The sequence below is a fragment of the Marmota marmota genome, unplaced genomic scaffold (assembly GCF_001458135.2).
Source record: "Marmota marmota marmota unplaced genomic scaffold, marMar, whole genome shotgun sequence".
Classification (NCBI taxonomy): Eukaryota; Metazoa; Chordata; class Mammalia; order Rodentia; family Sciuridae; genus Marmota; species Marmota marmota.
This window is the reverse complement of record NW_026000037.1, coordinates 23,073,116-23,089,587: the sequence shown is the minus strand read 5'-3', so window position 1 is coordinate 23,089,587 and position 16,472 is coordinate 23,073,116. Positions and strand designations below refer to the sequence as shown.

At 39.0% G+C, this 16,472-nt stretch overlaps 1 long non-coding RNA gene and 1 other non-coding gene across 2 annotated transcripts in view; one reads left to right on the top strand and one right to left on the bottom strand.

The window, feature by feature from the left end:
• Nucleotides 1-16,472, bottom strand: part of LOC125619372 — a 69,445-nt gene that overhangs the window by 33,231 nt on the left and 19,742 nt on the right. The gene's annotated exons all lie outside the window — the stretch shown is intronic.
• Trnaa-ugc lies at nt 16,244-16,316 on the top strand. The gene has a single exon. It is a non-coding gene; the product is annotated as a tRNA-Ala (tRNA).

Sequence of the window (16,472 nt, the reverse complement as noted above, 5' to 3'; positions counted from 1 at the left end):
GACAAGTGCTTCTCATGGGATGTGACCATGAAACCCCACTTTACCATTAAGTGTGTTGTACTGGACTGGTCCTTTCCTGCCCTGGTTACTGGCACTCCAAAACCAGGTCAGTTCAACCTGCACTGTAAGTTTAGCAATACATTAATATTAGAAAGCTTGACAATGTGAAGAAGCGGTCTATTTCAAGAAACTGAGAGCAAGTAAGGAGAAAGAAAAATTGGAAGCAGTAGAGAGTGCATGCTTTTCCCTCGTATTATGATGGAGGAGACATAAGGTACTTCTAAAGTGGATCACCCAAGAAATGGATGTGTAAGCACAGAGCTGAAATAATGAGTCTAATCATGAGTCTAATAAAATAGATCTCAGATGAAAACATAAAGATTAAAAATTAAGAAAAAGAAAGGGGTGACAAATGAGCTACATTTCCTCAATTTAATATGAGGGACTGAATACATGCTTTTAGGTTGATAGATTGAGACTAGAGGCATACTTGATTCCAAGTTTATTTCAAATTATTTATATAAATAATTAAGGGGCTGCATAGCACCTGTCCATGCAATTTATTAGGGTACTTGGTTAGTTGGACATATGACTTCTGCTGTTACTGAATTCTAAGATAGCAATTACTTTAAAAAAGGAGTTTAGAATGATTGACAACTCTTGTTTATAGTTAAAGAGGCAATTTCCAGAAAAACAAATTATAAATGGTTATAGATGGTGACGGCTTGGAGATGGGTGTTGAAAATGGTTAGGTGGAGAAGTTTGCTTTTTATTTTTGTTCTCTTAGAATTTTTATCATTTTTATACCTGATTTTATAAGGTTCATATATTATTTTGATATTGAAACAATATCTAATCAAGCATTCTAAAACTTTTTCTAGTGATTCCAGTTCTAGAATTCAGTAATAGTAAAAGTTATATGTCTAACTGGTTAAGTTCTCCAAAATATTGCCTGAATAGGATCTTCTGTAACCAAAAAATAGTTTTATAAAGAAGGTATAATGGAGTGCAAGCAATATGAAAAGCAGTATGGAGATGTCTTGGAAAAGTTGAAATGGAACCCAATTTGACCCAGCTATTCCACTCATCAGTTTATACCCAAAGGACTTAAAAACAGCAGACTACAGGGACACCGCCATATCAATGTTTATAGCAGCACAATTCACAATAGCTAAATTGTGGAACCAACCTAGATGCCCTTCAGTAGATGAATGGATAAAGAAAATGTGGTATATATACACAATGGAATACTACTCAGCATTAAAAGAGAATAAAATCATGGCATTTGCAGGTAAATGGATGGAGTTGGAGAATATCATGCTAAGTGAAGTTAGCCAATCCCCCAAAACCAAATGCCGAATGTTTTCTGTGATATGTAATTGCTGATCCATAATGGGGTTGGGGGGCGGGCAGAGCATGGGAGGAATGCAGGAACTTTAGAAAGGGCAAAGGGGAGGGAGGGAAAGGGAGGAGGCACAGAGGTAAGAAAGATGGTAGAATGAGATAGACATCATTACGCTAAGTACATTTATGAAGACATGAATGGTGTGACTCTACTTTGTGTACAACCAGAGACATGAAAAAATGTGCACTCAGTAGAATGGGTAGAGAATAGTGATGGGAGGGGAGGGGAGGGGAGGGGGGATAGGGAGGGCAGCAGAATACAATTGACACTAGGATTGCTATATGTATACACGGGATGTATAACAATGTGATCCTGTAATCTGTACACGTAGAAAAATGAGAATTCATACCCTATTTGAATCAAATGTATGATATGCCAAGATCATTGTATTGTCTTGAGCAACTAATAAAAAATAAATAAATAAATAGACATTGAAAAAAAATCTTTCATTAAGCAGCTGTTAACTTCCTTGATCACATGAAAATAAAAAAAGACATTTCTGGAAAAAAAAAGAAAAAATGTGCACTATATGTGTAATATGAATTGTAATGCATTCTGCTGTCATGTATAACAAATTAGAATAAATAAATAAATAAATGGTTTTTTTTAAAAAAACTTCCTTGTGAGAGTATAAGAAGTGGTAAGAGTGGGACTTCTGCCTGAGAGGAACTCAGCTACCTCTCTGGATCTCACCCTACAACTTCAATGCCTCTCCTGTATCCTAGGACAAGGATGGATTCATGTAGCACTTTTTGTTGAAGAGTTTTCCCCTTTTATTACTTAATTTTTCATATAAGAATCCAAATATTAGGCAAACAGTAAAAAGTTTATTTCCCCCAATCTTATAAATGTGAAAATCAGCAATAGAGGTTAAGTAGTTAGCAAAATGTCAGAATAACTAGCAACCTGGTTTCCTGAAAACAAACAAACAAAGAAGGTATAATGGGAAGCACGTGTAGTCCCAGCTACTGGGGAAGCTGAAGGAGAAGAGTCATTTGAGCCCATGAGTTTGTGAGTGTAGCCAGGATAACATAGTAAAACCCCCAGCTTTAAAAAAAAATCATATATATATATATATGTATATTCATGTATATGAAATTTTCTGTTATATGATGAAAACTTTAGAGTATGAAATTTTATATGGAAGTAGGGTCACAACTTTAAAATAGTAATATGAAAAAGCAAAAAAAAAAAATCATACCTAGATTTTTAAAATGGGGGAAGTATCCCATTAACACTGGTTGTTTTGTCAGGAGGGACTATGGGAATTTAAAACTTCTATTTCTCTGACTTTCAATTTTTCATTAATAGGGAAGTGTACTTTTTTTTTTAAAATGAAGGGTAGGGCACCTTGGGGAGAAGGAAGTGTTGAACTATGAATTCTGAGCAGCAGGGACTGAGGGCATAATTTAATTTATCAGTCTTTGTCTTGCACATGAGAAGAGAAAAGACACAACCGGGTGATTCTGTTTATCCTCCTTGCTGCAGACAGAATTAACATGATGCTGACAGCATTTTGAGTCCCCCACTACTTGAGTCACAGTCCAAATGAACCCCAAATGATTCTGATAATCCCCTGTCATCTGTGCAACAGACCCTCTCCAGGCCAGAAGGCTTCGCACCTGAACACCAGGGGCATTAGGAAGCAGGAGAGGTGAACTCCAAACCCAGCTTTATCCAACCTTCCCCATCCAAGTCATCCACCCCTCACCAGGCTCCACAGCTCAGCCCTCCCTTTAGCAGTGATCTGCACCATCTCTCCAAGGCTTTGCAACTCTGAGGAGCGGTGTGACTTCCTTGACTGTGCTGGTGATCCAGATCTGCCACTGGGGGAAGTGCATTCCCTGAAGCAAAACAACTCCATATGGCAAATGCTACCCGCCCCAAACTGATGACATGTTTCTGTTAATCTACCCACCTGGTGCTCACCTCAGAAAGGGATTCCAGTGTATTTCATAAAAGTGTTTTTTAAAACCCTGATATCCCATCGTTTGTGGCTTATTTCAGCTAAATGAAATTACATAAAGCGGGAGAGGGTTGGGGAAGGGAAAAATCAACACCTGCTGAGGGTCCTAAGGCTTCCCACATCTCATTTAATGCTCAAAAAATTCAGTTGGAAAGTCTTGGTTTACACCACTGTATTCAAAAAAGCCTAGGCTGTCTTGTTCAACATTCAATGCACTTTCTATTCTATTTCAGCATTGTGCTGGTGTGTGTGTGTTTTGGGGGGTGTGCTCGAAGTGAGCAGTTAAAGATATTTACAGTTTGTAAATAAAACATTCACAAAAGTGATCGTTTTTATTTATGTGTGGTGAACTGTTAGAATCTCTGTCATGACTCATTGACAAATTAATTGCATTAAATGTGAAAGAAAAAAATTTAAATCTTGGTGGAAGAATTATGTTCTGACTTTCAAGTAACAAAATTAGAAATTAAGGGAGTGTTTTTGAAGAGGAGAGAGATTTCTGATGGGGCCAACTGAAGAATAGGTGAACTTGAACTTCTCCGTGCAGTTCTGAGAAATGGTGTATATTTTTAAAGTCAGGCTTCAGCATGAGCAGAATGGGGACTTCTGCCTATAGCCAAAATAAGGCAACAAAGTCTGTTAACCTCCTGCTCTGTACTACTCCAGAATCTCTCTCAATCCCCCTTAGCTTATTTCTACAGTTAAGAACTGTCCAATTCACACTTTCTGTAACAAAACACAAGAGGCTGGAAAAATTTTTTGAAAAGGTATAGTTAGCTCACATTTTTTGGAAGTTGATCACCCAAAACCAGGCAGTCCTATTGGTTTGGCCTCTGATGAGGGCCTACCAGCAGTGGCATTGGGGCAGGAGGTTGTGTGAGAAGGCACAATCACATCACCAGACTGGAAGCCAGAGTGAGGAATGAGCCTGGGCACACTCTTTCATAACAACCTTCTCTTGAGAACTCAATGTCCCATGATCACTACCTTAATCCCTCTGAAGACCATGCTCCCAATGATGGAACCAATTCCTACTAGGCATGGCCCTCTTAAAGGTCTCTCCACCTCTTAACATGGCCACACTGGGGACCAAGCTTCCATCAGATGAACCCTTGGGGGACAAACCACATGCAAACTATAGTACACCTGAAATGAAACAACAAGAACACAAAATAAATGAAACAAAAGATTTGCAGGACACTGTACTTAGGAAAACAAAGGATAGTGGTCCCTGAAAGATAGGGAAATTAAATAAACTCTAAAATTGACCCTGTTTGTCATCCTGAGAGCTCTCAGGCCAAGACACAGGGATGGTGAATTCAAGAGGAGCCTTAAGTTGGGAAGATGGATCTGAGATTCCAGGAAGCACGGTACTTCTAGAGTGCCCAGAACAGAGTACTGAGCTGAAGGAAGCTGCCTAGAAAGAAGGTTTTCAATAACTACCAAGAATCCCCCTCACCAGGCCCATTTGCCTGTAATCCCAGTGGCTCAGGAGGATGAGGCAGGAGGATTGCAAGTTTAAAGCCAGCTCCAGCAACTTAGAAAGATCCCAAGCAACTTAGCAAGGCCCTGTCTCAAAATTAAAAATAAAAAGGGTGGAAATGTGGCGGAAATGTGGTTAAGCACCCTCAATACCTGGTAACAACAACAACAAAAGACTCCCTCTCAATCCCCCTTAGCTTAATTCTCCAGCTATGAACAGTACAATTCACACTTCAGTTGAAACCACTCAGGGCTAAGAAAAGAAACATTCTAAAGGATTAGAGGTAGCACTTCCTGATACCCAAACAAGGCTGGGAACAATGACTGTCCTCATGGACCATGCTATAACATCAAGATTCATAAGGCCTCAGAGACGGTGAATGAGCATCATTGAATGAGCAACACTCCTAACAAATTTTGAAAGCAAGACCCCAAAGGATGAAACTGTTTCCAGATACACAATTCTCAAAACAAAGCTTGAGAATGTTTATATGAATACAAACATACCCAGCGCCTAACAATGTAAAACACATAATGTAGAACGTTAACCAAAAATTAGCAGGTGTGCAAAGAAGCAAGAACACAGTACTGATCAAGAATAAACCAGCTAATGTAAACTGACTTACAGATGTCAGAATTAGCAGATAAGAAAATGCTAACCAGAGCCAGGACTAGATTCAGGCATGAGAGTCACCCAGACCCCAAAATTTCTGGAGACACAGACTCTCAGGATTTTGCAAGTATAGTCTGGACCATGATAAGTTAGGGATATGTGCTATAAGACTTAAATTCAATCACAAACAATAAAATAAAACCAACAAAATGGATAACAAAAGGTCTCTTCTGAAAAATATTTAACCCCAAAGTAAAGCATAGAAAGAGGAAAAAGAGATACCTGATACAAAAAGAGCGACCCTGACTGGTTCAGTCGCATGTCGCTGCAGAGTTGTAATTTCATTTAAATGGATAAAGGCATGAAAAAAAAAGTGATAAGATAATAGATTTAAAGCTGGTAATATTGATAATCACGCTAAATATAATCACCTGATTATCTCAGTTAAATGGAAAATATTGTCAGATGGGATTTTAAAAAGTAATATTTAGACACATATTAATTAAAATAAAAGAATGAAGGAAAGGTGAGCACACTAGACTCCAGCAAAAGAAAGCAGGAGTTGATATGTTTATATCAGAAAGAAGAGCATGTCTGATATTAAAATATTACCATGGTCCAGAAAGTTTATGGCATAATAATAAAGTCGTCAGGTCATCTTAAAAAGGTAAAAACTCTCTCCCTTATGCCCCTCATAGAGCTTTAAATTCCATGAGTTAAAAAACTGATAAAACTGCAGGGAGCAATAAATAAATCCACAGTTACAATTAGAGATTTAAAAACCCATTTTCAATATTCAATAGAATAAGTAGAAAGAAAATCAGGAAGAATGCAGAAGACCTCAACCACATAATCAACCAACATGGCCCAAAGGATATTTACTCCATACAACAAAATCTGAATACATGTTCTTTTCAAGTATGCCCAGAACATACAATAAAATAAAACCAACAAAATGGATAACAAAAGGTCTCTTCTGAAAAATATTTAACCCCAAAGTATTGGGGTTAAAGTATTTTTATTTTATTGTTTACTTAGATAAACCATATTTTGAACCAGGAAATGAATCTGTATACATTTAAGAGGATTCAAGGAATACAAAGTCTGTTCTCTGATCACAAAGAAATTGTGTTAGAAATCATTAACAGAAAAACAACTGAAAAACTTCCCACTATCTGGAAACTAAAAAAAACACATCTAAACAATGCATGAAACAAAGAAAAAAGCAAATCAGAAATTGTTCTTAAGGGAATAAAAATGAAAATACAACTCTGCAGCAACATTCGACTCAACCAGTCAGGGTCACTCCAGGTGAATTGCGCTGGCTACTAAGTAACCACACAGAGACAGAAAATACCATTTTGGGAGTTCAATGACAGCCTCTTGACCTCAGTTCCAACAAGGGAGGCCAGAGAGGAAGGCAAAAGAGAGAAACCTTTTTCTTTTCTCACACCTGAAACCCTCCTATTTATTGGGGGGAAAGACATCTGGGAAAGTTTCACCCTAATAAGGCAAGGGATTGGATTTCAGGGGGTTGCTTGGTGATGTCTTATGGTCAGCAGATTGACTGACATCTTGGGAAGCCACACCCATCTCAGGTGCTCTGTGGGCATCGTAGGCAGAGCCCAATCAGAGCAGCAGTGTCCACCCAGTCCCCTCATGTGCTCAAATGTGCACACACAGCCCATGGATGACTCTCGACACAATACATCAAAGTTTGTCCCATGTCAATAATGGGATATGAATTGAAGAAAAATTTCTAACACTAATCATCTGTGTCAGAAAAGAAAACAAGTCTCAAATCAAGGACATCAGCTTCCACCTTCAGAAATTAGAATACAAGAGAAAATTAAACTCAAAGTAATTAGAAGAAAGGAAATAAGGGGGGAGTATAAATAAACCAATGAAATAAAAACAATTCCTTGGAAAGATTAATAATACTCTTAAACTTTCAGCAAGAGAAAGAGAGAGAAAAAAATAAAAATTACCAGAATCAGGAATAAGAGAAGTGGCATTTCTACAGATATTAAAAGAATAATAAGGGAATACTATTGTTTTAGTTAAATAGGGGTCCCCCAAAATTCATGTCTCCTGGAGTATATGAATATGACCAATTTGGAAAGAGTCTACAGATGTAATCAAGTAAATATTAAGTCATACTGGACTGGTGTCCCCTAAACCCAAGGACTGTGTCCTTGCAAAAGAGGAAAATTTGGACATAGACATACAAATAGGAAGAAATTCTTGTGATGATGTAGGAAGAAATTGGAGTGAAGCAACCAGAATTCAAGAAATGCCAAGCATTCCTATCAACCTCCAGAAGCTAGGGAAGAGGTATGGAAGATTCTCTCTTGGAGCTTCTAGAAGAAACCAACTCTGTCGATGCCTTGATTTTGGACTTCCAGCCTCCACAAATAGAATGCAATAAATTTCTATTGTTTTAAACCATCCATTTTATAGTTATTTGTCATGGAAATTCCCAGGAAATTAATATGATTATAAACAAATTTATGATAATAAATTTGAAAATTTAGATAAAATTGATAAATCTATTGAAAGAAACACTCTAAAAGAAATATATAACCTATTTATCCTTATAGCTATTAAGAGTACAGAATTGTAACTAAAACTTTCCCACAGAGAAAACTCTAGGCCCAGACAAATTTGCTAATTATTTCTACTAATCATTTAAGAAAGAATAATACCTGTTACACACACATACACACACACACACACACACAATTTTTCCAGAAAACAGAAAAGAAGGAAATATTTCCCTACAGATTGCACCAGCATTATTCTGATACCAAAACCAGGAAAATACATTACAACAAAATAAGTAATAAACCATAGATCAATATCTCTTGTGAACACAGATGGAAAATTCCTTAACAAAATTTTAGTAAATCAGATTAAAAATATTTAAATAGAATAGCATATCATAGCCAAGTGGGGTTCCTCCCAGAAATGCAAGATTTGCATTCTTTTCCAAAATCAACCAATGTATTCTTCATATTAACAAATTAAAATGGAGAATCTCTATTTAAATCTCAATAAATGCAAAAGAAGCTTTGAAAAAAACGTTGCCATTTATTTCTCATAAAAACATTCAGTGAAGTATGACCAGAATGGAGCTTCTTCAACATCATAAAGGGTGTTGAAAGAAAGAAAGAAGGAAGGAAGGAAAAGGAAAGAAAGGGGAGAAGAAGGGAGGGAGAAAGCATGGAAAGGAGGAAGGAAGGAAGGAAGGGGAAGAGAATTGAAATCCTACAAAAACATCATCCTTAATGATGAAATACTGAATATATTCCCCTAACATCAGGAACAAGATGAAGATGTTCACTCACCTCCCTCTATTCTGCATTGCACTGGAGGAACTAGCCAGCATAATAAGAAAAGAAAAAGAAATAGAAAGTATCCAGATTGAAAAGGATGGTTTAAAACTATTTCTATTCATAGATTCCAACACTAAAAGTTTTAAATACCATAAAATAACATCAGAAAATCTGACGGAAAAAAATGGAAAACTACAAAATTGTTGAGAGAAATAAAGGAGACACATTATGTTCAAGGGTCAGAAGATTCAATATTGTTTAGATGTCATTTCTCTACAAATTCATCTACAAATTCACAGTAAAATCAGTCAAGCGGACATTTTTATACATATTGACAAAATGGTTCTAAAATACTATGTAAATGCCAAGGACCTAGAATGCAAAGAAGGATCAATACTCTTGATCTCAAGACTTACTGCAAAATGACACAAAGTGTTACTACTCTGTGTGGTATTGTCATAAAGACAGACAAATCAATGGAAGACAATGGAGGCAACCTTAAACAGCTCCTGTCAGTAGTCCCAGGCCAGGCCTTCTCTGCATGGGCTCACTTTTAGATGTACACACATGCTCTCAGCTTGCTCCAACCAGCCTCTAACCCAATTGTGCCTGCAGAACCTCAGTGCCATCCTCCTCCAAGATGAGCCTCTTCCACCCAGGAACTTCTCCTCCTTTCTGTATTTAAGGGTCACCTCCCCAGAGACCCTGAGACTTATGGCCCTAATGTCCATCCCCTCTGCTCAGGTGGCCCAGAGTTCTTTTTGGGACCCTGCTTGGCCTGCCAGAGTTCCTGTAATAAGCATAAGGGTGAGCAATGGCTCCTTTCCCACAGGACCCAATTCCTAAGTCATGCTGCAAAAGAAAAAACTGTGGGAATGCAATTGAGAACCCTGCCCATGGTTGTGTGGATAGAAGCAGGCTGCTGACCTCACAGATCTTGTGGTTTGGGAGGGAGAGAAATGATTTGACAGGCACTTACAAGGTTACCAGACAAAAACATCACAGAAATGTGTGTGGTTTCTAAGCAACCGATGACAAGAGTGTCTCATCTGGCCAAGGTAGGTCTGAAAGGTAGTTCAGAAGAGATGGCATTTAACTGAATCCTGAAGGACAAGTAGAAGTCAGCTCCAACTGCATCTGACTCCTCCACACTGAGTGTCTGTGTGGCTAATAATGAGAAAGAAGGTGAAAAGAGGTATGGAGCAAGGTGATCTGATTCCAAAGTCAACAGCATCCTCATGTCCATGCCCAGAGAGGTGACTGTGAAAACAGAGAACTGCCCAGAGAAATAACCACACCAGCCATAATGCTGCCCAGAAGGCCCTCGTGACACTGTTATGCACCCCATGTTCAATTGCTGCCCCGATCTGAGCAACCAACCCCGACCCTGCACCCTGCGCCTTGTGCACTTGGAATGGACACCCTGTCTTGGGTTAGAGTTTACATAGGAGGTACATGGCCTTGGGCCGGTCTGCCCTACCCCTGCCAACCCAACCTAAAGGTGTTTGCAGCCTTACCTCGTGAGCCTTGGGAGGTCCCTTCCCAGCCTCACCCCCGAACTACTTGTTTGGACTTTGGGACATGCAGCTGCATAATGAAAAGTTCTAGCAGGAAGCCACTGTTTAGATTCCGGGTGCAGTGTGTTCCCTGGGGAAAGCCGGATGTTTACTGAGGTGGAAAGGAGAGGGTCACTGTGCTGTGTGCTTGTTCAACTCACTGTCTCATCTGCTCAAACACAAAACAGGCTCTGGTGGAAGACCCTGGCTGAGAAGTAGCAATGAGGGATGTGATTTACCTTAGCATATTTAAAGCGTGTTCTCTGAGCATGTGCATGAGGATGGTCCATCTCCAGAGTTATGCATGGAAGCTCTGAAGCTGTCTCCCCAGATTCCTTCTATTTTCTTGGACTTGATTAATGGTGCTATCAGTGGCTTTATTTGATCTTCATTAAATTTGGGAATTGAGCTTACCCATTCAGTCAAAAATGAAATATTGTTTCTCATATTTCTAAAGTTCCTTATGGTAACGGTTCAGGTCAAGAGTCTGGGATTTCCTTTCCCATTCATTTCCTAATAATGGGCTTAACGTTTGTGGGGAGTGAATTATGTTTGTCTGCCTTCGAGCACAGGACATCCTTCACTAATATTAAGTATGACTGAGGAATTTTCTGGTCCCAAAGATGATTTATTTGTGGCTACCAATTTGCTCTCTTATTTAAACCTAGTAGGTAGGTACTTTTATAGACAGATTTGTGGTACTAGTTGGCACAAAATTTTTGTCCAATATTTTGTAGACAGGTTTTGTGATTATTATTTTCTGTTAATTAGTAGAATGTTCCTTGCTTTGAAGTAGTGTTTAGAATAGAGGGTGTTTCTGGTATAGATTACAGAGCGAACTTGGAATTTTTACTTGCCAAATTATTGCTAACAATGGGGAGTCTTGGACCCTTTTATGGTGTAGACATTAGGTGTCCTCTCAAACTTCCTGTTAAAGTAGGAAGGTCCAGAAGTGATAGGATTAAATTACGTGAGCTAATCAGTGAATTAATCCACTGATGAATTAATGACTTTAGGAATTACTATGCCAGGCAGTAACCGTAGGCAGGTAGGATGGGGCTGAAAGAAGCAGATCATTGGGGATATATGCCTTGGGGATTTATATTTTGTCTCTCTGCTTCCTGGCTACCATGAACTGAGCAGCTCTCCTCCACCATGCCCTTCTGCCATAATGCTCCATCTCACCTCAAACCCAGAGAAATTAAGTGGGCTGACCATGGACTGAAATTCTAAAACCATAAGCTCAAAGTAAACTTTTCCCCCTCTAAGTTGTCCTGATCAGTATGTTGGTTACAGTGATGAAAACCTCATTCACATTGACTCCCAGATAGAGGTGGAATCCACCTACCCCCGTTACCTACTTGGCAATACAAATTGAGACATAGGGTTAAGTTAGATACCTGACTCTGGTGTTAGTCCCTGAGTCTCTGTGGCTGAAACCGAACAGCTGGTGTCCAAATCCAGCTCCATGTTTGCAGCGTTGCTGAGACTGGAGATCATTTAATTGTAGGGGTGCACACTCCACGGTGGTGATTTCATTTCTTGAGCCATGCTCAGTGGCCCCACCCAGGAGATGCCTGGCACTACCAGATGCGCATCTGCAGGAGGACCTTGGGAGTGAGAGCAAAGCATCCATAATGGAGGCACATGATGACCAACTGTGGACCTTGGGGTCAGCAACAGGCTTTGAAGAGGGGGACTCCTGGAAATAAATGATGCAGAGGCACCTGACCTGCTTTGGGGATCTGCAGCTTAGGCTGTACTGAGTTCATGCCAAGTGATCAAGTGATCTAAAGCTCAGTGATTTGGGGGAAGCAGAGGCTGTGGGTTGGGGTCTCAGAGGAAGGGTACTTTCACACAGGCTTCAGCTGTGATGGTGTGGAGGGGACATAAAGGCAGAGCCCAGACCCCACATAGACCTGTCTTCCACTCTGTGGCCCTGGACTATAGGTGACAACAATGAAGAGAAATGGCTCAGAATCAAGGTGAAAAAGAAACAGGTCAGTCAGAGAACGGTCACAGGGAAGTGTCAGGAGTCTGTCGAGGGTCTTCCAGCCACTGGGTTTCCAGGTGAGAGCAGGGACACTAAGTGACAGTGTGGGGACAGTGGGACCCACTTTTCACCTTACTACTTTTAGGCCACTGGAACCATGCAGCAAATGGGGGATGGCTGTTTACTGAGGGGTCTTTCTTTATAATAAAAAACATATTATTTTTCTGTGGATATTGTCACATCCAGTTGTATCACCATTCTTTATTAAAGACCTCTAAGTTAGATTGATTCCTTTATTTTAAATAAGCAGTCAAAAAATCTTTAGGTTATTAAATAATATCAAAATATTTACTGAGCGTCTTAGTCTACTCAGGCTACTACAACAAAACACCATAAACCAGGTGGCTTATAAAGAACAGATATTTATTGCTCACAGTTCTGGAGAGTGGAAGCCTGAGATCAGGGTGCCAGCACAGCCTGGTTCTGGTGAGGGCCCTTTTCCTGGATGTAGACTGTAGTCATGTCTCTGTGTCTTCACAGGTTGAACAGCAGAAGCGAGAAAGCTCTCTGAAGCCTTCTTAAAAGGGTTAGTTGGATTCCCATTCACTATAATGAAATACCTGATGTAATTAATGTGTAAAGAGAAAAGGTTTACTCTGACTCACAGTTTTGAGGATTCCAATCCTAGATCAGATGGATCCATTACCTTGAGCCCCTCCCTGGTGAGTAAGACAGATGGCAGTGGAGGAGCATGCAGGCAGAGCAAAACTATTCCAATTATGGAACAAAGGGGAAGAAGAAGGGGCCAGCCCCCCACCCCGCATTTCCTTCCAGGGCACACCCCCATTGACTTAAAGCTTTCCTATAAGCCCCCCCACCTCCTAAAGGCTTCACACCTATCTGGGGGCAAAGCCTTTGATGCACAGGTGTTTAAGAGACACATTCAAAACACAGCAGGCATTAATCCCATACAAGAAGGCTCTGACCTCATGGCACAATTCCCTCCCAAGGCCTCACCCCTGATACCATCATGGTAGGGGTCAATTTCAACTTACAAAAATTGTAGGCAGGGGGACAATCATTTAGACTATGATGCTGAGTGAATCCAATTTAAGTAAAAATACTTATAAGTAACTCAGGACTTGTTTTTTGTTTATTTCTTTGTTTTCCCACTTCTTGTCCCTCATTGCAAAAATAAATGACTTAGAAGTATTACAGAGAAAAACAGGGATTTATTTTCTTTGGGACTTGATTTCCACCAAGATACCAACAAAACACTTCACTGCTCAGCAACCGTAATGCAGCTGGAGAGCCACAGAACACTTAGGGGAGCAAGGAACTTCCTAGAGTCTGCTAACCACGGTCCCCCATGCACATGATTCCCCCATGAGTGGGAGAAGACAGAGTCTGGGTGAGAGTGAGCCCCTAGGAAGACACCAAGCCATTCAAATCCTCACTGCTCAGATCAGCAGCATCAGCATTACCAGAGCTGCTTCTAAATGCAGGACGGATATCAACCCTGCCCAGAAACAGAATCCGCCCTTCATCAAGACTCCAGATGCTTGTGCACCTTGTAGTTTGAAAGCTTGGGACTAGACTGTGTGTATAGCCCCAAATATGCACCTGTAAATCCAACTGAGAGAGAAAACCTAATTCTCAAAGGCTCTGAATAATATTCCTAATTATAGTAAACAATGATGTGTCTGCATTTAATATTCTCAGCAGCCCAAGGAGCTGACTATATTATTATGGTTCTTTGGTCCAGGTGGGAATTTTAAGGCTCCCAGAAACTAAGGAAATTGCTAAAGTCACTCGGCTTGTAAGAGGCAAAGCTGATCAGCCTGAATCCCATAGATGTCATGGGTTCTCTGGAAGGCAAATATATTCATGAGGGTCTCTAGTATTAAATAGCTTGATTATTCTTCTGATCAAGGCAGGCCATATAGGTAATATAGGTAATGGTTAAATAAATGTTGCTAAAGCCATAAAATGGAGTAATACTTAATATTTAAAATGATGGTATTTTAAAAAGAATTATCAGTGATACAGGGAAATTTTCATTATTATATATTTCTTGAAAAAAATTTAGAGAGAGAGCACTTAGTCCGGCAACTCAAATAATACATACTAACTATAAATGTGCCTCCATGGTGGCCCAAAGATTCCTTTTCTGGGTAGAAGTTCAAGGTTGCACCAGGAATATTCCTTGCATGCACCATTACAAGAGCAAAATATTAGAAAAAAATCTCAAATTTCAACCCACAGGAAATGGATATGTAAATAGCATATTCACTTGATATAACACTACTCAGTTTATAAATAAAAACCAGATCTCTATCAGTCAGCCTTGATATTTCTCAAAAATATGTTTAATCCAAAATGAGAACTGCAAAATAACACTTTTACTATGGTATAATTTATAGATGTTTTTTAGAAGCACATAATACTCTAAACCACTCTTGGATAACTGTAAATAATATAAAAGTTTTCTTTAAAACCCATACTGAGAAGATTCACATCAAATAATAATGGTTGGATGAACTTGAGATTGGAGGGTCAAGAGAATCTCAACTCTAGACTGTTTTCATTCCTTAGAAAGAAAAAAAAGATGAGTGCAATCTCTATGGAGAGCTATTAATACTATGTACTTGATAGGTGTTTTTCTGCCGTTTCAAGATTTCTATATTTGAAAAGGGCCTTCCTTGGGGAATGAGAGTGATCAAATTATGTCATGTGCATGTACAGATACAGTACAGTAAATTCCACTGTTATGTATCATTACAAATCACCAATAAAATAATGAAAATATTTTTACATTTGAATGTATATGTCTCATGGGAAGATTTAAAGAAAAATACATAAAGTATTAATGACATTGATCTGTTGGTGATAATTTTATAGGCGGTTTTTGTATTTTTCTTTGGATTTTTCTGTACTTTTCAAATTTTCCCTCTTCCAATAGATTTTATACTCAATAGAAAAATAGACTCACCTCCCAATTTTCCATTTCATGCACTTGGGCTTTTGATACAAAGCAGAGCATATTAGTGAAGCCAGGCATAGCAGAAAATTAGGAAGTGAGTAATATTGGTATTTGACAGCAAATTCTCTTTTAAAAAAAAATAGAAATTCAGGAGGTGCAAACTTTTGTGATTAAAGGATTTTAATATCCAGTCCCAATCCCTATTCCAGTCTATGTTTATGTTTATTCTTTATGTCTATATAATCCTCCCTTATCTGTACAGGGATGCATTCCAAGACCCCCAAAGAAAGCTTGAAATTGCAGATAGTACTTAACCCTATGTATTGTGTTTTTTCTATTCATATGTACCTGTGATAAAGTTTAATTTGTAAATTAGGTATTATATAGCATGGATGCCATGAACAAGGAAATGACTCATGTCCTGGACAGGCCAGAGTGGGAACAGTGTGATATTTCATTACAATACTCAAAACAGTTGCTCATTTCCAGAATATTCAATTTAATATTTCAGGATCACAGTTGACCATGAAACGTGAAACTCTGGAGAAGAAGGGACTATTGTGTTCTGTGGCAAAGTGAAGGCAGGTACCATTGTGTGTACATCTGGGTGCTTCTTGCTTGTGTATCTTGTGATGTTATAGAACTGGGTTGTACAACAGCCATGAGCTAACACAGCCCCATCATTTTACCCACAGGAAAACTGGGGCTCAGAGCAATGAAGAGACTTGTTCAAGGTCAGTTCTTAGGTCTGGAAACTGAGGCTGAGTCTGGTTGATAGTTTAGTGTTCCACATGCCACCTCAAAGTATTTTCCAGAAAATGGTGATAAAATCATATTGTGTGCCCAAAGACAAGATATAAGAAAAAAATCAACAAAGCAATGTACTGACATTAAAATTATAGATACGGGCTGGGGTTGTGGCTCAGCGGTAGAGCGCTTGCCTTGCACGCACGAGGCCCTGGGTTCGATTCTCAGCACCACATAAAAATAAATAAGTGAAATAAAGGTATTGTGTCCAACTATAACTAAAAAATAAATTTAAAAAAATTATACATAAAGCTAACTTGGTTATTGTCACTTAGGTCCAGTATGTTTCTGTCCTCAAAATCTAATGCTTTATTTGAAATTCAGGAAATGCA